Source organism: Triticum urartu, chromosome 1A (genome assembly GCF_056163025.1).
Source record: "Triticum urartu cultivar PI428250 chromosome 1A, HENAU_Tu73, whole genome shotgun sequence".
Classification (NCBI taxonomy): domain Eukaryota; kingdom Viridiplantae; phylum Streptophyta; class Magnoliopsida; order Poales; family Poaceae; genus Triticum; species Triticum urartu.
The window spans coordinates 549,593,569-549,616,689 of record NC_141873.1 but is presented as its reverse complement, the minus strand read 5'-3'; the positions used below and the strand labels follow the sequence as shown (position 1 = coordinate 549,616,689).

The following is a 23,121-nucleotide window of genomic DNA, read 5'->3' as shown; positions in this document are numbered from 1 at the left end:
TTTGATGAATGTTTTTGAAATGCATGAACCTTTTTTAATTCACAATAATTTTACTTCCGTGAATATTGTTTTAAAATTGATGAACATGCTTTGGATTCGTGATATTTTTTTCAAATTCACGAACATTTTTTCATTATCATGAAAATTATTTTTAATCTACGAATATATTTTTCTATAACAATTTTCAAAATTCACATTTTGTTTGGAAGTTTTGATTTTTTCTAAATTATTTTAAAGATGAAAAACAAAAACAAAAAAGAAGCCCGAAAAGGCAAAAAGTAGGGGGCGTCCTTCCCCGCTTATGGGCTGGCCCAATAGGCGGGCGGGTGGGACGGACTCAATATGGCGAAGTTCTACTTTTGTGCATCAATTTGGTCGTAAGTCAGTTGGTTGTTGTGGACTCTCTCCAGCCAATAGACCGTGGATCGATTCCTGTTTGCCTCCCAATTTTTTATTTCAGGCTTGAACGGACTAAAATCTGAGAAGCCCGCGTAGAGGCCCAATCTATCAATTCACCACTACGCGCCTGTTGGGACCGCCCACTAACGTCGCGTATTAGCCTAAAAAGAACACTAACGTCGAGTATTTTCTCCAAAAAAAAACTAACGTACGCGTGCTGCTAGCCACTGCAGCTATCGACCTCTAGTGACAAATGTAAAGCGCAGGGCATAAAGAACTAAATGCACACGCTCACAAATCCTAGCCGCTCCTCCTCCTCCCAACCCTAGCCGCTCCTCCTCCTCTTCCCTTCCTCGCCGCGGCCTGAGGCAGCCGCCGGTCAAGCCTGTGGCACCAAGGATGGTGGCGACCGAGCCTCGGTTGCCCTGCTTCTGCGTGGGGGACCCCGGATCTGGAGCGACGGCTCCAGTGGCAAGGCACGGCCGGCTAGCAGCCATGCGGACGGTAGATCTGGTGTCCCGGCCGCGGGCGGCGGGATTCGGTGGTCGTTGGCGGCCGACGGCGGCTTCTGCGACGAAAGGTGCACGCGATCTGGCGCCTCCCCTCCTCCCCTGTTCGGCGTGCGGGCCAACCTGGTTGGGCCGCGATTCCTTCTTCTAACACTTTGGCATTTTGGCACAATTTTCCTTTCCATCATACTCACGAAAGATATTAAAAAGGTGAACCGTATGAGACAAACTCAATTTCATTTTTTATAGTTTTCTTTTATAAACTAAACTAGTGATAAAACAAGAAATTAAAAGACTCGATTGCAAGATTTAAAGATATACTTTCAAGCGCTAACCTCCCTGGCAACGGCGTCAGAAAAGAGATTGATGTCTACTACACAACCTTCTTCTTATAGACATTGTTGGGCCTCCAAATGCAGAGGTTTGTAGGACAGTAGCAAATTTCTCTCAAGTGGATGACCTAAGGTTTATCAATCCGTAGGAGGCGTAGGATTAAGATGGTCTCTCTCAAGCAACCATGCAACCAAATAACAAAAAAATTCTTGTGTCTCCAACACACCCAATACAATGGTAAATTGTATAGGTGCACTAGTTCAACGAAGAGATGGTGATACAAGTGGTATGTGGATGGTGTATAAAGGTATTTGTAATATGAAATTATAAAAACAACAAGGTAACTAATGATAAAAGTGAGCGTAAACGGTATTGCAATGCGTTGAAATAAGGCCTAGGGTTCATATTTTCGCTAGTGCAAGTCCTCTCAACAATAATAACATAATTGGATCACATAACTATCCCCCAACATGCAACAAAGAGTCACTCCAAAGTCACTAATGCCGGAGAACAAACGAAGAGATTATGGTAGGATACGAAACCACCTCAAAGTTATTCTTTCCAATCAATCCGTTGGGCTATTCCTATAAGTGTCACAAACAGCCCTAGAGTTCGTACTAGAATAACACCTTAAGACACAAATCAACCAAAACCCTAATGTCACCTAGATACTCCAATGTCACCTCAAGTATCCGTGGGTATGATTATACGATATGCATCACACAATCTCAGATTCATCTATTCAACCAACACATAGGACCTCAAAGAGTGCCCCAAAGTTTCTACCAGAGAATCACGACGAAAACGTGTGCCAACCCCTATGCATAGGTTCATGGGCGGAACCTGCAAGTTGATCACCAAAACATACATCAAGTGAATCACGTGATATCCCATTGTCACCACAGATATCCATGGCAAGACATACATCAAGTGTTCTCAAATCTTTAAAGACTCAATCCGATAAGATAAGTTCAAAGGGAAAACTCAATTCATTACAAGAGAGTAGAGGGGGAGGAGAAACATAAAATCCAACTATAATAGCAAAGCTCGCGATAGATCAAGATCGTGCCAAATCAAGAACACGAGAGAGAGAGAGAGATCAAACACATAGCTACTGGTACATACCCTCAGCCCCGAGGTAGAACTACTCCCTCCTCGTCATGGAGAGCACCGGGATGATGAAGATGGCCACAGGAGAAGGATTGCCCCCTCCGACAGGGTGCCGGAACAGGTCTAGATTGGTTTTCGGTGGCTACGGAGGCTTCTGGCGGCGGAACTCCCGATCTATTGTCTGTTCTGGAAGTTTTAGGGTACGTGAGTATATATGGGTGCATGAAGTACGTCGGTGGAGCTTCGGGGGCCCCACGAGGCAGGGGGCGCGCCCTAGGGGGGGCGCCCCTCACCTTCGTGAGCACCTCCCTTGGCTCCTGACGTGGGGTCCAAGTCTATCTGGTAGCTTTCCTTCCAAAAATAACTTCTCCAGTTGATTTCGTTCCGTTTCGACTCCGTTTGATATTCCTTTTCTTCGAAACACTGAAATAGGCAAAAAACAACAATTCTGGGATGGGCCTCCGGTTAATAGGTTAGTCCCAAAAATAATATAAAAGTGGATAATAAAGCCCAATATTGCCCAAAACAGTAGATAACATAGCATGGAGCAATCAAAATTTATAGATACGTTGGAGACGTATCAATGCACTGATACAACATATAGGATGGCTAAAGGTCCAAAATAAATTTCACTGCGAGAATTACCATAGCCTTACAGATCAATCGTGATTATGCAGCCAAATTGAACACCACATAAACAAACATTAGATGACACAAAGATGTCACGACCGCATATGCAAGTGCGTGAATGAGAAAGTCATGATGACATTGTGGTTGAAACAATCCAACTAGTATGACAGGGCAGCTTCGAAACAATCACATCACATGAGAAACACTCAAATATCACAGTAACATACTTGATTCAAATGATAAAAAATACCAGTAGATAACATAAGATAAATTACCATTGGTTCATTGATGGCTAACTTGATAATCTCATAAGTGACCATGCATATAGGCAAATTGGACAAACTACAAATATACTACCTCCATCCTGAATTACTTGTCGTAGAAATTGGATGTATCTAGACATATTTTTAGTTCTAGATACATCCATTTCTAGCCACAAGTAATTTGAGATGTAGGGATTAGAAAGATAACATTGGTGGCCTCCTTCGTCTCTCTACTTCTGAGACCACCACGGGAACCTCCTCCTGCTGCCTCTTGAGCTCCTTCTCCCTCTTGTATTCCTCCTGCCTCTTTGGGATAGAGGCACCGGACTCGAATGTGAGCAAGGGCAGGACAACAACCATCTCCTGTGTGCGTCACTCAAACCTCTCACATATCTCACCTTTGGGTCTTCATCCTAGTCAAACTCCCCGTCCAATGAGTACTCCACCTCGTCCGGCTTCGTGATACGTCCATTTTGCATCATGCTTTTATATTGATATTTATTGCATTATGGGCTGTTATTACACATTATGTCACAATACTTATGCCTTTTCTCTCTTATTTTACAAGGTTTACATGAAGAGGGAGAATGCTGGCAGCTGGAATCCTGGACTAGAAAAGAAGCAAATATTAGAGACCTATTCTGCACAACTCCAAAAGTCATGAAACTCCACGAAAGTCAGTTTTGGAATATATTAAAAATATTGGGCGAAGAAAGCACCAGAGGGGGGCCACCCACTGTCCACGAGGGTCAAGGGCGCGCCCCTGCCTCGTGGGCCACCTGGAAGCCCCTCGATGCCCATCTTCTGGTATAAGGTGTCTTTTGCCCTGGAAAAAAAATCATAAGGAAGCTTTCGGGACGAAGCGCCGCCGTCTCGAGGCGGAACCTTGGCGGAACCAATCTAGGGCTCCGGTGGAGCTGTTCTGCCGGGGAAACATTCCTCTAGGAGGGGGGAATCGTCACCATCGTCATCACCATCGATCCTCTCATCGGGAGGGGGTCGATCTCCATCAACATCTTCACCAGAACCATCTCCTCTCAAACCCTAGTTCATCTCTTGTATCCGATCTTTGTCTCAAAACCTCAGATTGGTACTTGTGGGTTGCTAGTAGTCTTGATTACTCCTTGTAGTTAATGTTAGTTGGTTTATTCGGTGGAAGATTATATGTTCAGATCCTTTATGCACATTAATACTGAAGGAAATATGCCCTAGAGGCAATAATAAAGTTATTATTTATTTCCTTATATCATGATAAATGTTTATTATTCATGCTAGAATTGTATTAACCGGAAACATGATACATGTGTGAATACATAGACAAACAGAGTGTCACTAGTATGCCTCTACTTGACTAGCTCGTTGATCAAAGATGGTTATGTTTCCTAGCCATAGACAAAGAGTTGTCATTTGATTAACGGGATCACATCATTAGGAGAATGATGTGATTGACTTGACCCATTCCGTTAGCATAGCACTTGATCGTTTAGTTTATTGCTATTGCTTTCTTCATGACTTATACATGTTCCTATGACTATAAGATTATGCAACTCCCGTTTGCCGGAGGAACACTTTGTGTGCTACCAAACGTCACAACGTAACTGGGTGATTATAAAGGAGCTCTACAGGTGTCTCTAAAGGTACATGTTGGGTTGGCGTATTTCGAGATTAGGATTTGTCACTCCGATTGTCGGAGAGGTATCTCCGGGCCCTCTCGGTAATGCACATCACTTAAGCCTTGCAAGCATTGCAACTAATGAGTTAGTTGCGGGATGATGTATTACAGAACGAGTAAAGAGACTTGCCGGTAACGATATTAAACTAGGTATTTGGAATACCGACGATCGAATCTCGGGCAAGTAACATACCGATGACAAAGGGAACAACGTATGTTGTTATGCGGTCTGACCGATAAAGATCTTCGTAGATAAGTGGGAGCCAATATGAGCATCCAGGTTCCGCTATTGGTTATTGACCGGAGACATGTCTCGGTCATGTATACATAGTTCTCGAACCCGTAGGGTCCGCACGCTTAAAGTTTCGGTGACGATTGTATTATGAGTTTATGTGATTTGATGTACCGAAGGTAGTTTGGAGTCCCGGATGAGATCTGGGACATGACGAGGAGTCTCGAAATGGTTGAGATGTAAAGATCGATATATTGGACGACTATATTCGGACACCAGAAAGGTTCCGAGTGATTCGGGTATTTTCAGAGGTACCGGGAAGTTACGGGAATACGAAGAAGAAGTAATGGGCCTCATGGGCCAAGTGGTGGAAGAGAGGAGGCAGGGTGCGCGCCCCCCTAGCCCAAACCGAATTGGACTAGGGGGCCGGCCCCCTTTCCTCCTTTTTCTCCTTATCCTTCCTTCTCCTTCTCCTCCTTCCTTTCCTCCTCCTAGTAGGAGTATGAAAGGGGAGTCCTACTCCTACTAGGAGGAGGACTCCTCCTCCTGGCGCGCCCATAGAGGGCCGGCCGGCCTCCCCCCTTTCTCCTTTATATACAGGGGCAGGGGGGCACCACATAGAGAACACAAGTTGATCAGTTGATCTCTCCCAGCCATGTGTGGTGCCCCCTCCACCATATTCCACCTCGGTCATATCATAGCGGTGCTTAGGTGAAGCCCTGCGTCGGTAGCAACATCATCACCGTCACCACGCCGTCGTGCTGACGGAACTCTCCCGTGAAGCTCTGCTGGATCGGAGTTCGCGGGATGTCATCGAGCTGAACGTGTGCTGAACTCGGAGGTGCCGTGCGTTCGGTACTTGGATCGGTCGGATCATGAAGACGTACGACTACATCAACCGCATTGTGCTAACGCTTCCGCTTTCGGTCTACGAGGGTACGTGGACACCACTCTCCCCTCTCGTTGCTATGCATCACCATGATCTTGCGTGTGCGTATGATTTTTTTTGAAATTACTACGTTCCCCAACAGTGGTATCAGAGCCTGGTTTTATGCGTTGATGTTATATGCACGAGTAGAACACAAGTGAGTTGTGGGCGATATAAGTCATACTGCTTACCAGCATGTCATACTTTGGTTCGGCGGTATTGTTGGATGAAGCGGCCCGGACCGACATTACGCTTACGCTTATGCTTACGCGATACTGGTTCTACCAACGTGCTTTGCACACAGGTGGCTGGCGGGTGTCAGTTTCTCCAACTTTAGTTGAATCGAGTGTGGCTTCGCCCGGTCCTTGCGAAGGTTAAAACAGCACCAACTTGACAAACTATCATTGTGGTTTTGATGCATAGGTAAGAACGATTCTTGCTAAGCCCGTAGCAGCCACATAAAACTTGCAACAACAAAGTAGAGGACGTCTAACTTGTTTTTGCAGGGCATGTTCTGATGTGATATGGTCAAGACGTGATATAAGTTGTTGTATGAGATGATCATGTTTTGTTGAAGTTATTGGCAACTGGCAAAATCATTATGGTTGTCTCTCTATTGCATAAGATGCGAGCGCCAAATACTTGCTTTACTTTATCGCTATGCGATAGCAATAGTTGCAAGAGCAATAGTTGGCGAGACGACCATGTGACGACACATTGATATAGATCAAGATGATGGAGATCATGGTGTCATGCCGGTGACGAAGGAAATCATGACGATGCTTTGGACATGGAGATCAAAGGCACAAGATGATGATGGCCATATCATGTTACATATTTTGATTGCGTGTGATGTTTATCTTTTATGCATCTTATTTTGCTTAGTTCGACGGTAGCTTTATAAGATGATCTCTCACTAAATTTCAAGATAAAAGTGTTCTCCCTGAGTATGCACCGTTGCCAAAGTTCCTCGTGCCCAGACACCAAGTGATGATCGGGTGTGATAAGCTCTACGTCCATCTACAACGGGTGCAAGCCAGTTTTTGCACACGCAGAATACTCAGGTTAAACTTGACGAGCCTAGCATATGCAGATATGGCCTCGGAACACTAAGACCGAAAGGTCGAGCGTGAATCATATAGTAGATATGATCAACATATTGATGTTCACCATTGAAAGCTACTCCATTTCACGTGATGATCGGTTATGGTTTAGTTGATTTGGATCACGTGATCACTTAGAAGATTAGAGGGATGTCTTTCTAAGTGGGAGTTCTTAAGTAATATGATTAATTGAACTTAAATTTATCATGAACTTAGTCCTGGTAGTATTAGCATATCTATGTTGTAGATCAATAGCTCGCGTTTAGCTCCCCTGTTTTATTTTTGATATGTTCCTAGAGAAAATTAAGTTGAAACATGTGAGTAGCAATGATGCGGATTGGATCCGTGATCTGAGGATTATCCTCATTGCTGCACAGAAAAATTATGTCCTTAATGCACCGCTAGGTGACAAACCTATTGCAGGAGCAGATGTAGATGTTATGAACGTTTGGCTAGCTCAATATGATGACTACTTGATAGTTTAGTGCACCATGCTTAAATGGCTTAGAATCGGGACTTCAAAGACGTTTTGAACGTCATGGACCATATGAGATGTTCCAGGAGTTGAAGTTAATATTTTAAGCAAATACCCGAGTTGAGAGATATGAAGTCTCCAACAAGTTCTATAGCTAAAAGATGGAGGAGAATAGCTCAGGCAGTGAGCATGTGCTCAGATTGTCTGGGTACTACAATCGCTTGAATCAAGTGGAAGTTAATCTTCCAGATAAAATAGTGATTGACAGAATTCTCTAGTCACCATCACCAAGTTAGTAGAACTTCGTGATGAACTATAGTATGCAAGGGATGATGAAAATGATTCCCGAGCTTTTCATGATGATGAAGTCGATGAAGGTAGAAATCAAGAAAGAGCATCAAGTGTTGATGATTAACAAGACCACTAGTTTCAAGAAAAGGGCAGAGGGAAAGAAAGAGAACTTCAAGAAGAACGGCAAGCAAGTTGCTACTCAAGTGAAGAAGCCCAAGTCTGGTCCTAAGCCTGAGACTAAGTGCTTCTACTGCAAATGGACTGGTCACTGGAAGCGGAACTGCCCCAAGTATTTGGCGGATAAGAAGGATGGCAAAAGTGAACAAAGGTATATTTGATATACAGATTATTGATGTGTATTTTACTAGTGTTCGTAGCAACCCCTCGGTATTTGATACTGGTTCAGTTGCTAAGAGTAGTAACTCGAAACGGGAGTTGCAGAATGAACAGAGACTAGTTAAGGGTGAAGTGACGATGTGTGTTGGAATTGGTTCCAAGATTGATATGATCATCATCGCACACTCCCGATACTTTCGGGATTAGTGTTGAACCTAAATAAGTGTTATTTAGTGTTTGCGTTGAGCATGAATTTGATTTGATCATGTTTATTGCAATACAGTTATTCATTTAAGTAAGAGAATAAATTGTTGTTCTGTTTACATGAATAAAACCTTCTATGGTCATACACCCAATGAAAAATGGTTTGTTGGATCTCGATCATGGTGATACACATTCTCATAATATTGAAGCCAAAAAGATGCAAAGTTAATAATGATAGTGCAACTTATTTGTGGCACTGCCGTTTAGGTCATATTGGTGTAAAGCGCATGAAGAAAATCCATGCTGATGGGCTTTTGGAATCACTTGATTATGAATCAGTTGATGCTTGCGAACCATGCCTCATAGGCAAGATGACTAAGACTCCGTTCTCTGGAACAATGGAGCAAGCAACTGACTTATTGGAAATAATACATACTGATGTATGCAGTCTGATGAATGTTGAGGCTCGCGGCGGGTATCGTTATTTTCTGACCTTCACAGATGATTTGAGCAGATATGGGTATATCTACTTGATGAAACACAAGTCTGAAACATTTGAAAAGTTCAAAGAATTTCAGAGTGAAGTGGAGAATCATCGTAACAAAATAGAAGTTTCTACGATATGATCGCAGAAGTAAAATATTTGAGTTACGAGTTTGGCCTTCAGTTAAAACAATGTGAAATAGTTTCACTACTCACGCCACCTGGAACACCATAGTGTAATGGTGTGTCCGAACGTCGTAACCGTGCTTTATTAGATATGGTGTGATCTATGATGTCTCTTACCGATTACCGCTATCATTTTGGGGTTATGCATTAGAGACAACTGCATTCACGTTAAATAGGGCACCATCTAAATCCGTTGAGACGACACCGTATGAACTATGGTTTGGCAAGAAACCTAAGCTGTCGTTTCTTAAAGTTTGAGGTTGCAATGCTTATGTGAAAAAGTTTCAACCTGATAAGCTCTAACGCAAATCGGAGAAGTGCGTCTTCATAGGATACCCAAAAGAAAATGTTGGGTACACCTTCTATCATAGATCTGAAGGCAATATATTCGTTGCTTTGAATGGATCCTTTCTAGAGAAGGAGTTTCTCTCGAAAGAAGTGAGTGGGAGGAAAGTAGAACTTGATGAGGTAACTGTACCTTCTCCCTTATTGGAAAGTAGTTCATCATAGAAATCTGTTCCTGTGACTACTACACCAATTAGTGAGGAAGCTAATGATGATGATCATGTAACTTCAGATCAAGTTACTACCGAACCTTGTAGGTAAACCAGAGTGAGATCTGCACCAGAGTGGTACGGTAACCCTGTTCTGGAGGTCATGTTACTTGACCATGACGAGCCTACGAACTATGAGGAAGCGATGATGAGCCCAGATTCCGCGAAATGGCTTGAGGCTATGAAATCTGAGATGAGATCCATGTATGAGAACAAAGTATGGACTTTGATTGACTTGCCCATTGATTGGTGAGCCATTGAGATTAAATGGATCTTCAAGAGGAAGATGGACGCTGATAGTAGTGTTACTATCTACAAAGCTAGAATTGTCGCAAAAAGGTTTTCGACAAGTTCAAGGTGTTGACTACGATGAGAGTTTCTCACTCGTATCTATGCTTAAGTCTGTCCAAATCATGTTAGCAATTGCCGCATTTTATGATATCTGGCAAATGGATAAAAAAACTGCATTCCTTAGTGGATTTATTAAAGAAGAGTTGTATATGATGCAACCAGAAGGTTTTGTCAATCCTAAAGGTGCTAAAAAAATATGCAAGCTCCAGCGATCCATCTATGGACTGGTGCAAGCATCTCGGAGTTGGAATATACGCTTTGATAAGTTGATCAAAGCATATAGTTTTATACAGACTTGCGGTGAAGTCTGTATTTACAAGAAAGTGAGTGGGAGCACTACAGCATTTCTGATAAGTATATGTATGACATATTGTTGATCGGAGATGATGCAGAATTATTCTGCAAAGCATAAAGGAATGTTTGAAAGGAGTTTTTTCAAAGAAAGACCTCGGTGAAGCTGCTTACATATTGAGCATCAAGATCTACAGAGATAGATCAAGACGCTTGATAAGTTTTTCAATGAGTACATACCTTGACAAGATTTTGAAGTAGTTCAAAATGGAACAGTCAAAGGAGTTATTGCCTGTGTTACAAGGTGTGAAGTTGAGTAAGACTCAAAAACCCGACCACGAGAGAGAGAATGAAAGTCATTCACTATGCCTCAGCTATAGGTTCTATAAAGTATGTCATGCTGTGTACCAGACCTATTGTATACCCTGCCCTAAGTTTGGCAAAGGAGTACAATAATGATCTAGGAGTAGATCACTGGACATTGGTCAAAATTATCCTTAGTGGAATAAGGATATGTTTCTCGATTATGGAGGTGACAAAAAGGTTCATTGTAAAGGGTTACGTCGCTGCAAATTTTTACACCGGTCCAGATGACTCTAAATCTCAATCTGTATACATATTGAAAGTGGGAGCAATTAGCTAGAGTAGCTCTGTGCAGAGCATTGTTGACATAGAAATTTGCAAAATACTTACGGATCTGAATGTGGCAGACCCGTTGACTAAACTTCTCTCACAAGCAAAACATGATCACACCTTAGTACTCTTTGGGTGTTAATCACATAGCGATGTGAACTAGATTGGGTGTTGGTCACATGTCGATGTGAACTATGGGTGTTAACCACATGGTGATGTGAACTATTGGTGTTAAATCACATGGCGATGTGAACTAGATTATTGACTCTAGTGCAAGTGGGAGACTGAAGGAAATATGCCCTAGAGGCAATAATAAAGTTATTATTTATTTCTTTATATCATGATAAATGTTTATTATTCATGCTAGAATTGTATTAGCCGGAAACATGATACATGTGTGAATACATAGACAAACAGAGTGTCACTAGCATGCCTCTACTTGACTAGCTCGTTGATCAAAGATGGTTATGTTTCCTAGCCATAGACAAAGAGTTGTCATTGGATTAACGGGATCACATCATTAGGAGAATGATGTGATTGACTTGACCCATTCCGTTAGCATAGCACTTGATCGTTTAGTTTATTGCTATTGCTTTCTTCATGACTTATACATGTTCCTATGACTATGAGATTATGCAACTCCCGTTTACCGGAGGAACACTTTGTGTGCTACCAAACGTCACAATGTAACTGGGTGATTATAAAGGTGCTCTACAGGTGTCTCCAAAGGTACTTGTTGGGTTGGCATATTTCGAGATTAGGATTTGTCACTCCGATTGTCGGAGAGGTATCTCTGGGCCCACTCGGTAACGCACATCACTATAAGCCTTGCAAACATTGCAACTAATGAGTTAGTTGCGGGATGATGTATTACGGAACGAGTAAAGAGACTTGCCGGTAACGAGATTGAACTAGGTATTGAGATACCACGATCGAATCTCAGGCAAGTAACATACCGATGACAAAGGGAACAACGTATGTTGTTATGCGGTCTGACCGATAAAGATCTTCGTAGAATATGTGGGAGCCAATATGAGCATCCAGGTTCTGCTATTGGTTATTGACCGGAGACATGTCTCGGTCATGTCTACATAGTTCTCGAACCCGTAGGGTCCGCACGCTTAAAGTTTCGGTGACGATTGTATTATGAGTTTATGTGATTTGATGTACCGAAGGTAGTTCGGAGTCCCGGATGAGATCGGGGACATGACGAGGAGTCTTGAAATGGTTGAGTCGTAAAGATCGATATATTGGACGACTATATTCGGACATCGGAAAGGTTCTGAGTGATTCGGGTATTTTCGGGGGTACCGGGAAGTTACGGGAATACGAAGAAGAAGTAATGAGCCTCATGAGCCAAGTGGTGGAAGAGAGGAGGCAGGGCGCGCGGCCCCCCTAGCCCAAACCGAATTGGACTAGGGGGCCGGCCCCCCTTTCCTCCTTTTTCTCCTTCTCCTTCCTTCTGCTTCTCCTCATTCCTTTCCTCCTCCTAGTAGGAGTAGGAAAGGGGAGTCCTACTCCTACTAGGAGGAGGACTCCTCCTCCTGGCGCACCCATAGAGGGCCGGCCGGCCTCCCCCCTTGCTCCTTTATATACGGGGGCAGGGGGCACCACATAGAGAACACAAGTTGATCAGTTGATCTCTCCCAGCCGTGTGCGGTGCCCCCCTCCACCATATTCCACCTCGGTCATATCGTAGCGGTGCTTAGGTGAAGCCCTGCGTTGGTAGCAACATCATCACTGTCACCACGCCGTCGTGCTGACGGAACTCTCCCGTGAAGCTCTGCTGGATCGGAGTTCGCGGGACGTCATTGAGCTGAACGTGTGCTGAACTCGGAGGTGCCGTGCGTTCGGTACTTGGATCGGTCGGATCGTGAAGACGTACGACTACATCAACCGCGTTGTGCTAACGCTTCCGCTTTTGGTCTACGAGGGTACGTGGACAACACTCTCCCCTCTCGTTGCTATGCATCACCATGATCTTGCGTGTGCGTAGGAATTTTTTTGAAATTACTACGTTCCCCAACAAATACCCCTCTGATTATGAACATGAATATGATTTGTGAGTAGTTACGTTTGTTCCTAAGGATATGGGAGAAGTCTTGTTATAAGTAGTCACGTGAATTTGGTATTCATTCGATATTTTGATGAGATGTATGTTGTCTTTCCTCTAGTGGTGTTATGTGAACGTCGACTACATGACACTTCACCATTGTTTGGGCCTAGGGGAATGCATTGAGAAGTAATAAGTACATGATGGGTTGCTAGAGTGACAGAAGCTTAAACCCTAGTTTATGCGCTGCTTCGTAACGGCTGATTTGGATCCATATGTTTCATGCTATGGTTAGGTTTATCTTAATTCTTCTTTCTTAGTTGCGGACGCTTGCGAGGGGGGTTAATCATAAGTGGGATGCTTGTCCAAGGAAGGGCAGTACCCAAGCACCGGTCCACCCACATATCAAATTATCAGAGTAATGAACGCGAATTATATGAGCATGATGAAAATTAGCTTGACGATAATTTCCATGTGTTCTCGGGAGCGCTTTCCTTTATATAACAGTTTGTCCAGGCTTATCCTTTGCTACAAAAAGGATTGGCCCACCTTGCTGCACCTTATTTACTTTTGTTACTTGTTACCCGTTACGAATTACTTTATTACAAAACTATCTGTTACCGACAATTTCAGTGCTTGCAGAGAATACCTTACTGAAAACTGCTTGTTATTTCCTTCTGCTCCTCGTTGGGTTCGACACTCTTACTTATCGAAAGGACTAAGATAGATCCCCTATACTTGTGGGTCATCACTTCGCCATACCGGTACCCTCCGTCCTGCCATCACCATGAATGACAACTCATACAAAGCCTTGGTCTTGGAGCCACACCCCTCCTTGACGAAGGACAAACTCTCCTTCGCCTTGCCCTTCTTCACCTTAGACATGAGGGTGAACACCTCCAGCTCCGCCTCCCCAACATGGGCAATGTTGAAGAGGAAATCCTCATAGCCGATGGCCATCGACATGGAGAACTGCATCTTCTCGACAGCCATCGCTGGCGTATGTATGTCCAAGCCAGCCCTAGCTTAGCCGCCTCAGATCGGACTCGGCTCCATTCTGGACTCTCGAAAGAAACGATCTATTAGAGTTTTGCCAGCACCTATTTTTAGGCTAGATATTGTTATTTCGAAAGGTTACTATTAAAATACATTAAGAAAGAGATCTAAGAACATTAGAACTTTGTAAATTTTACAAAATATTCATTAATTTAGAAAAACAATCAAAAGTTTCTAAAAATATTTGTGAATTAAAAATCAAGAGTTTTTTTAGAAAAATACGAACTGAAAATTTTGAATTTGATTTTTTTGTGTTTTGTTAAGAATTTAACTTTTCCCTCGAATTTCAAAAAGTTTTCCAGACATGAAAAAAGTTCATGAATTCTGAAAAGTATTCTCGAATTTTTCTAAAAACCTATGCTAATTGAAATGATTTCAGAATTAAAAATGTTTGTGAATTTGAAAAAATGTTCATGAGATTGAAAAATATTCATCAATCTGACAAATCTATGCAGATTCAAAACATATTCAGGAATTTACAACAAGAAAGAATGGAAAAATTATTATGAGAAAATAAAAAACCAGGAGAAAACTTATAACAGCAGTCTGAAAAGACATGAGAACGGAATTTTCGGTTTCGCGAATATGAAATTTCCATTTTTATTACGGGCCTATGGTTGCTTCCTAGCACAACCACCAAACAACACGTAATGCTACAGTGAGCAAAATGGCCACGTGGGGCCTAGCTTCTACTACCACACATGTATTTAATTACATCCTATACACAAATGCTGGGTACTAGTAATTCTCAAAAAAAAATGCAGAGTACTACTACAAACTATACAAAGTCGCTAACCTAACCATATCATTTTGTACCCATGTTAAGAATTGATTAAGTTTGTTGGTTTGCTTGTATTTTTCTCTATGGTTCAGGGAGTTTTTAAGTTCCGAGCAACACTTGCTTCTGTTGCCGTGTCCGCCCTATATTTGCTCTGTGTTCGCATCTAGTATCTATATTAATATTTTCATTTTTAGGGTTTATATATTCGTTTCCACATTTAAAGAATTTTTTGATAGCACACAGTTTTGCTCTTTTTCGCTCTTTTTTCATTCCTACTTGGACGTACAGATACAAAAAAGGTACATCTCATCGACTTACACGAGTTCTATGGTCAAAGATGAGTGAAATATCAAATGTCCATAGGAGTGCACTCGGATGGAATGTTTATAAAATGTTAAATTGTTTTCATAATTTTAAGAAATATGTTATACGCTTCAGAAAAAAGTTTCGTGCCTTTTGAAAACAAATTCACAGGTTTCAAGAATATGTTCGTGATATTTTTTGAGAAGTATTTTGTACAATGTAAACACAAGTTCACGTAGTTTAAAAATTGTTTCATTTCATTCAAAGAAATGTTCAATTCATGTTTTTAATTTTTAAAATGCACGTGTAATTCTAATTTTTTTACCATTTTAAAAAATGAACATGACATTAGAAACATTGTTCACGCATTTCAAAAATATGTTCATGAAATTACAACAAAAATGTCCGTACAATGTAAAAAGGTTGGCATAGTTAAAAATGTTTTTTGTATCATTCAAAACATGTTCAATGTTTATTTGAAAAAAATGTTTAACACGTATTTGAAAATATGTTCATAAAATCTATTTGAAAAAAATGTTCATCATGTATTTGACAACGGCAACGTGCATCAAAAATATGTTTCAGGCATACACAAAAAGGTAGAACATGTATTAGAAAATGTAGACTTGTACTAAAAAGGAAAAAGGAATGAAAAGGAAAAGAAAAAAAACTAAAAACCCCCAAATAAAACCGGTAAAGAAACAATTTTTTTTGAAAAATGATAAAAACCAACATAGAAAACACACAGAACAAAAAGAAAGAAAAAGAAACAAGCACAAAAGCTTCTAAGATTGGACTGATCCGACACAACTGGCGATCTCCTAGGGCGAGACGGTGTACCATCTCGTGGCAGGCGAAATATAGCCCCCATGGAGGGGAAAGGGGGATGAGAGAGACGACAGGTGCTCATGGGCTTTGTGAGGTTGAAGTTTCTACGAGTGGTCCAAGTTAGCTCCTAAGAGCAACTCTAGCAGACCCCGCATCCGCCCCCGACCCGCAAAATAACTGCCAAAGTGCGGATACGGGCCGGAAAGCCTGCCCGACCAGACCTCGTATCCCGCCCCGGCCCGCAAAAATTTTTGGGGGGCGCGGCAAATTCCCGACCCCAACCCGGGAAAACGCGGATTTCCCCCTCACGGCTGCGGTACCCTGCATCACAGAGAAGCAGTTGGCGGGAGGGACATTTCAGCCCCGCACTCTTTCCCCCCTCCTTCCGCCGCCGCCCGCCCTTGCTTCCGCCCGCCCGCCGCCGGCGATTCCGGCCATATCTACGGGCGGAATCGCTCCGCGGGGCCGCCCCGCAACCTCCCGCGCCGAGCCGCTGCACCGCCCTTCCGGATCCGGCAAGAAGAGCCACCCCCCGTCGCCGCCGCAGCTGGGGATCGACCACCGCCGAGCGCACCCCCCTTGTCGCCGCCCGGGATCACTCGCCACCGGCTAGTCCCTTTTTTTGTGATTTTTGCGAGCTGTGTAGTAGATTGACGCGCCGGTGTGCGTGTAGATGGAGTTGACCCCGTGCGAGAAGTTCTTGCTATCCGATTCGTCCGATTCGAACGACTCGGATGTGGAGACCATGCTTGCGACCTTTCGGCAGCAAACATTAGTCATGGCGCTTGCCGTGAAGGAGCATGATGACGAGTACCGGAAGAGGAGGCGAGGATCTACTATCGGGCGTCTGTGCATTCCTCAGAATCGCCATCTTGGGAACGAGAGGTTGATGCAAGATTACTTTGCGGAGAATCCTACATATCCTACACACCTCTTCCGCAGAAGGTATCAAATGCGCCGATCCCTCTTTGTGAAACTTGTTGAAGCTTGCGAGGCAAATTGCCAGTATTTTACTCAAAGAAGGAATGCCACAGGCTTAAAGGGATTTAGTGCATATCAAAAAATCTCCGTAGCTATGCGGGTGATTGCATATGGCGTTCCGGATGACTATGCCGATGAGTAACTTCGCATTGGTGAAGATAGCACAATTGAGTCTGTGCGTAGATTTGCGAAAGTGATCGTCCGTGTTTTTGGTCCCGAGTATCTCCGGGCACCAAATGAAGATTACACAAAGAAATTGATGGCAACTAATGAGAGGAGAGGTTGGCCTGGCATGCTAGGTAGCATTGATTGTATGCATTGGAATTGGAAAAATTACCCCAAGGCTTGGCAAGGAATGTACTGTGGCAAGTCTCGTGATGCAACAATTGTGCTAGAGCCCGTAGCATCCGAGGATTTATGGATTTGGCATTGCCTTTTTGGTATGCCCGGCACTCTCAATAATATCAATGTGTTGCAACACTCTCATTTGTTTGCTAGGCTTGCTAGTGGTGATGCTCCTGCTTGCAACTACGCTATCAATGGGCATGAATACACAAAGGGGTACTATCTTGCAGATGGTATATACCCTCCTTGGTGCACATTTGTCAAGAGCATCAAAGAACCCCAAACAAAAAATAATGTAAATTTGCAAGGGTGCAAGAGGCAGTCTGAAAAGACATTAAAAGAGCATTCGGTGTTTTGCAATCTAGGTTTTCCATTGTCCGTGGTCCTGCTCGTTTTTGGGATAAGAAAACACTGAAGAACATCATGACTTGCTGTGTTATCCTGCACAATATGATTCTTGAAGATGAGAGAGAAATGAATTTAGAATTCTTTTATGACAATGTGGGTAGCCGCGTAAAACCAGCTAGAGACCCAAACCGCATTAGAGCTTTTCTTCAGACATACAAGAAGATTGAAAATGCAGACACACACTTTCAACTTCAGGAAGATCTCATTGAGCATCATTGGCAAAGGGCTGGACAGTGACTAATTTTTGTATTCATTTGTATTTGTATTCATGACAAATTTTGTATTGCATTATTTAAGTTTGCTATGGTGATTTGAATAATTATTTATAATGCGGATGATTATTGTTTTATGTTTGATTTGAATAATTCAGTTTGTTTTTGATTGTTGAATTATGTTGGATTTGATATTTGCGGGCTGATGATATGCGGGGATGCAGCGGCGCAAAGAGCAGAACCCGCATAGCCGACCCGTAAAAAAGTATATTCCATGAATATACCTTTTAACGAATCCGTTTGGGGGGGGGGAGGGGGTCTGCATCTGTGCCAGCCCGCACCGGCCCGCAAAAGCTGTTTTGCGCGAACTGCAAACGAGTTTTGCGGGCCGGCGGGATGCGGGGTCTGCTAGAGTTGCTCTAATGATGATCAGACGGCCAGGAACACTAAACTTGTGATCTAACGGTCAATATCATTAGTAATGTGAGGGGGCTGAAAAGGTCACCAGTTAAACTGTCCTAAATGAAAAAGAGAAGCATTGCTTAAAAATTCCCATCCACATTTTTCCTTCATTATAGAGCAATTACAAAAGCCAATTGCATAAAATGGTTTAACCAAAAAATGCAAAATATTCAAAAAGGAGGTGCCATTTAGAACAAAATACAAAACTAAACTATATATACAACTACAAATTCAAAAATTAAACTTCAGAAAAGTAACTGGGATAGTATTGAACAAAAAGGACTAAAGCTTCAGGAAAGTGAAGAGCTTTAATAGTTATGTCTAACAAACAACTGAAATATTATGCAAGCACGTGACATATAGCCACAGGGCGTCATTGTACTCCCACCAAAACGTGTTGCGACATTGCATACTGTCAATTAGTGTGAACTAAAAGGAGAGTCCATTGCAAAATGAGCGTAGCTCACATGGTTAGATTCCTTGTGTTGGAATCAACCCACCATAGTTCAAGTCCTAGACTTGACGTTGGTGCTCGCATTTTTCTGAATTTATTTCAAACTTTTTGATGATGTTTGTTTAGTGGGAGGAAACATCCCATCGACTACGAGGCGTCTGTGGCACCTTTGTCAATCTCAAGATGTGATGTCGGCTTGGTATCTCGAAGGTGGTCATAGGAGTAGGGTGTACATGAGTGCGTTCATAGGCGTGAGGATATGTGCTTTTATGTGGGCATATGTGGTTGTACTGTGTTAAAAAATAAGAGTTCATTTAATTCCTCATTTGTTTTATGTTTGGCATGAGGGCCCACCATAAGACCAAGGTTGGGAGATAAGGGCATCTCCAATGGCACTCACCGAACGGACACGTCCAGATGTCCACGGAAATGTTTGACATCCAACCAGATGCCCGCCACAACTATATCACTCAAACTTCCCCTCATTTCAAATAGTTCACACAAAAAATATGGACGGAATTTAAAACTAGTAAGATATATAACATGAAAATTCAACAAGTTTCATCCAAACTTGAAGTTTAACTAAACTATACTAAAATTGGGGCATGGGTGTGCTGGGCATGTTGGAACTCGTCGTCGGTTGCCGCTGCTATGGTGTACTGGGCGTCTTCTCCTCCTGCTTCGAGTTCTCGGCGGCAAGCTTGGCCTAGTCGATGTCGTCGAACTCGAGCAGCTCCTCCTTCACGGCGAATGAATCGATGGAGGACGACAGAAGTAGCAGCTTGGGATGGCGGCACCGACCGGGTCTGCAGCTCCTCCCCCCGATATGCTGTCTTGGTGTGGCAGAGCCACATCTAAGCGGTACCTACCGAGCAAGCACCACGCCTGGTTGCGCTCCTTCTCCTCCTCCTCCGTCTTCTTGCCCGCTGCAACGGCCGGTGAAGGGGTGGTGTGCTGCTTCTGCGATTGTGGGGGGAGGGGGGGGGGGGGTGCATAGGGATTGGGGAGGGGAGGTTGGCGCTTTAAAACCAGAGTAGACTTCTCATGTAGTGTGCCAGTTGGCCGGGCATCAATGTGGGAGGTCTAAAAGTGTGCGGACTGTCCTGACATACATAGGCGATTTGATGAGGCGTGCTGGAGATGCCCTAAGTATATACTATGTCAGTATGGATACCCTTATATATAGCACTAGTAAATGCGCACGTGCGACGCACGTTAAATATTTAGGTAATATATTAATTGCACGTGGATTTTAGGTATGCTATTATTTGTGTGTTAATTATGTGATTAGTGCAATATTTGGTATGATATTAATTGCACGTTAAACATGTTTAATGCTCGCCATTGGAGCAGTCTAGGTCGTTGGATTAACTTAGTTCGATGGCTGAGATCAGTTGGATCTTTCCCTTTGGGTCTTTTTATATTGGTATAGATATGACTTATGTGTGACAGGGCAGATAATTGAGATGAGGTTTGAGTTCTCTCTCTCTCTCTCTTTGAGAATGGAGTTCTCCATCTTTAGGCACCTCTTTGAGAGAAAGGAATTGTAGTTTTCCGGCCTAGTGTGTAAGCACATGCACACAAACCGCAGAACACAGCATGTGGATGTTAGGCCATCGAGCCGCCAATAATTCCCCTTTGTATGTTAACCCATAACCACAACTCTATAAATGGATACGGGGCAATTCTGGATAGGTAACAAACCGAGAAAGTAGGATTCCAATCCCATTGCATTCGTTTTATTTCCTTAAACGGCCCAAGCACATTCTCAACGATCCCAATCTGAAACAAATCGTTTTTCACGCCGTAGAATGGATCCGATCGATCAGCCACATATATATTCTTGCACAGTTTCACACGATTGTTCTGCATTAACTGATTCATGCATGATCAATCATATGGATTTTCTGCCCCCATGGACCAACAATCAATCCATCAATCAAATAAGTTAAAAGGCTAAGTTACACACTGCAAGATATCCATCGATTTGGTTCCAAGCTAACTTAAAAAAAAGGATTTGGTTCCAAGCTTTGATCACTGAATGAATGCATCATGCGTTTCGAAATGCACAAGGGTTTGGCTCTAAGAAAACTATACAGGCAGAAGAGCACATAAAAAAAATATTTTTTTTGAAAAATAAGAGCACATTAATTATTTCCTGGTCTTCTCGAAAAAATATACTGTATATCTGTAGGTGATGGTTACCTCTTCATGATCTAGATATCTCTGTCTAGCAAATAAATGTTGACATGAGTAATTTCCAAGTTTTGCCGTGATCAGTTAGTGCCAAAATAAGACTAGTAACGTATGATAACTGACGCCTATCTTTTTCACATCCAGCCACCAAGAAAAGCAGAGAAACGGAAGAGGCCGCGCCGTGTAAAACCTTCCATGAATTCTCCACACTCTACGCAATTAGCATCCTTTATCTCCTTGCCTCCGGTCGCCAACCACAAAATCGCCCCCCTGCTACCCGATATACATACATGCCGCCTACATACAAACCGCGACGCCCATCTCCATCTCCATCGCCATCGCCATCGCCATCGATTGTTTCCTTGACGACGGCATCGAGAGAGCGCGCGGCAATGGCGATCTCCTCGGCCCCGGTGGCGCCGCGGCGCCGCAGGTCGGCGGTGCTCCTGATGGTGAACTACGCGGCGCTGCTGGTCGGGTCGGTGGCCTCGAGCCTGCTGTCCCGGTTCTACTTCGAGCACGGCGGGCAGAACAAGTGGGTGGTCACGCTGGTGCAGTCGGCGGGGTTCCCCACGCTGGTGGTCGCGGTGTTCCTCGCCGGCCGCCCCGCCTCCGTGCCGCGGCCGTTTCTTTGGTTCTCGCGGCGGTTCCTGGCCGTGTGCCTCGTCATCGGCGGTCTCATGGGCGTCAACAACCTTCTCTTCTCCTACAGCTCCTCGCTCCTGCCCGTGTCCACCTCGTCGCTGCTGCTCTCCACGCAGCTTGCCTTCACGCTCGTCCTCGCCGTCGCCATCGTCCGTCACCCGCTCACCTTCGTCAACCTCAACGCCGTCGTGCTCATGACGCTCTGCTCCGTGCTCCTCGCCCTCCGGTCAGGCGACGCCGGCGAGAGCCCGGACCGGAAGGGGTACATCATCGGCTTCGTCGTCACGCTCGGTGCCGCAGGGCTCTTCTCTGCATACCTGCCGGTGATGGAGCTGTTGTATAGGGAGGTGGTCTCCGGCGGGTTCATCCTGGCGGTGGAGGTGCAGGCAGTGATGCAGGCCATGGCGTCCGTCGTGGCAGCGATCGGGCTCGCGGCGACCGGCGGCTTCGCCAACGACGTGGCCCCCTGGAAGGGGTCCCACGCCGTTTACTGGGTCGTGGTGGCAACGTTGGTCGTGACATGGCAGGCGTGCTTCATGGGCACCGCCGGCGTGATCTACTTGACGTCGTCGCTCCACAGCGGCGTGTGCATGGCGGCGGTGCTCACGGCCAATGTCATTGGCGGCGTCGTCGTGTTCGGCGACCCGTTTGGCGCCGAGAAGGCCGTCGCCACCGCGCTCTGCGTCTGGGGCCTGTCCTCCTACCTCTACGGCGAGTACACCAAGAGCAAGAAGAAAGCCGCCGATGATCAGGACGAGGACAGAATCCTCTCCGCCGCCCGTGACGACGGCGAGAGCGTGCACAAGAGCCTCACGGCCGCCGTTCTCGAGGCCGTCGAAACCGTTTGAAGCAAACGAGGCAGCGCCGGCCACAGGGGGTACGCACGAACCATGTGATCGACAAGTGCATTGCAACAAGAGCAATGGAAACTGAAATTTTCTTGGTGTGTAGTACCACCAGAAAGCAAAGTGGCAGGATAGATGATGCATTAGGTGTAGACGTGGCATGTTACATCGATTAGGCCATGAGTTGTGTTTACAGCATACAAAGAGACAAGAATATGATGGATGCTTGTTTGGTGGGCTGCTCTGTATCTTATGCATGTTGCACTTGCATGGGTGTGTGTGAAAAACTTGCACAATAATGTAGTACCATCAACAGGGACATGCCATTCATATATATATCTTTTCTTGAGATCGATATGGTATTTTTTATCCTGATTCCTTCCTGCAATGCATCAATTGGCAACAGTTTACCTAGTTAGCGAGGTAGCTAACTGGCCTGCTCTGGAACTGTGTGGCCTTTCCCCCCTTGTTGTCATGCCATGGCTCGTTATCTTTATACTGTGTGTATATTCCTGCATTACATTTCCCCATGATGTATCTATTATTGGTATGCACCATCACTTATCTTA

At 44.1% G+C, this 23,121-nt stretch overlaps 1 pseudogene; it reads left to right on the top strand.

Moving 5' to 3' along the window:
* The first annotated feature begins 21,278 nt into the window (after nucleotides 1-21,278).
* LOC125538605 (putative purine permease 4 pseudogene) lies at nucleotides 21,279-22,905 on the top strand (annotated as a pseudogene).
* Nucleotides 22,906-23,121: the final 216 nt, after the last annotated feature.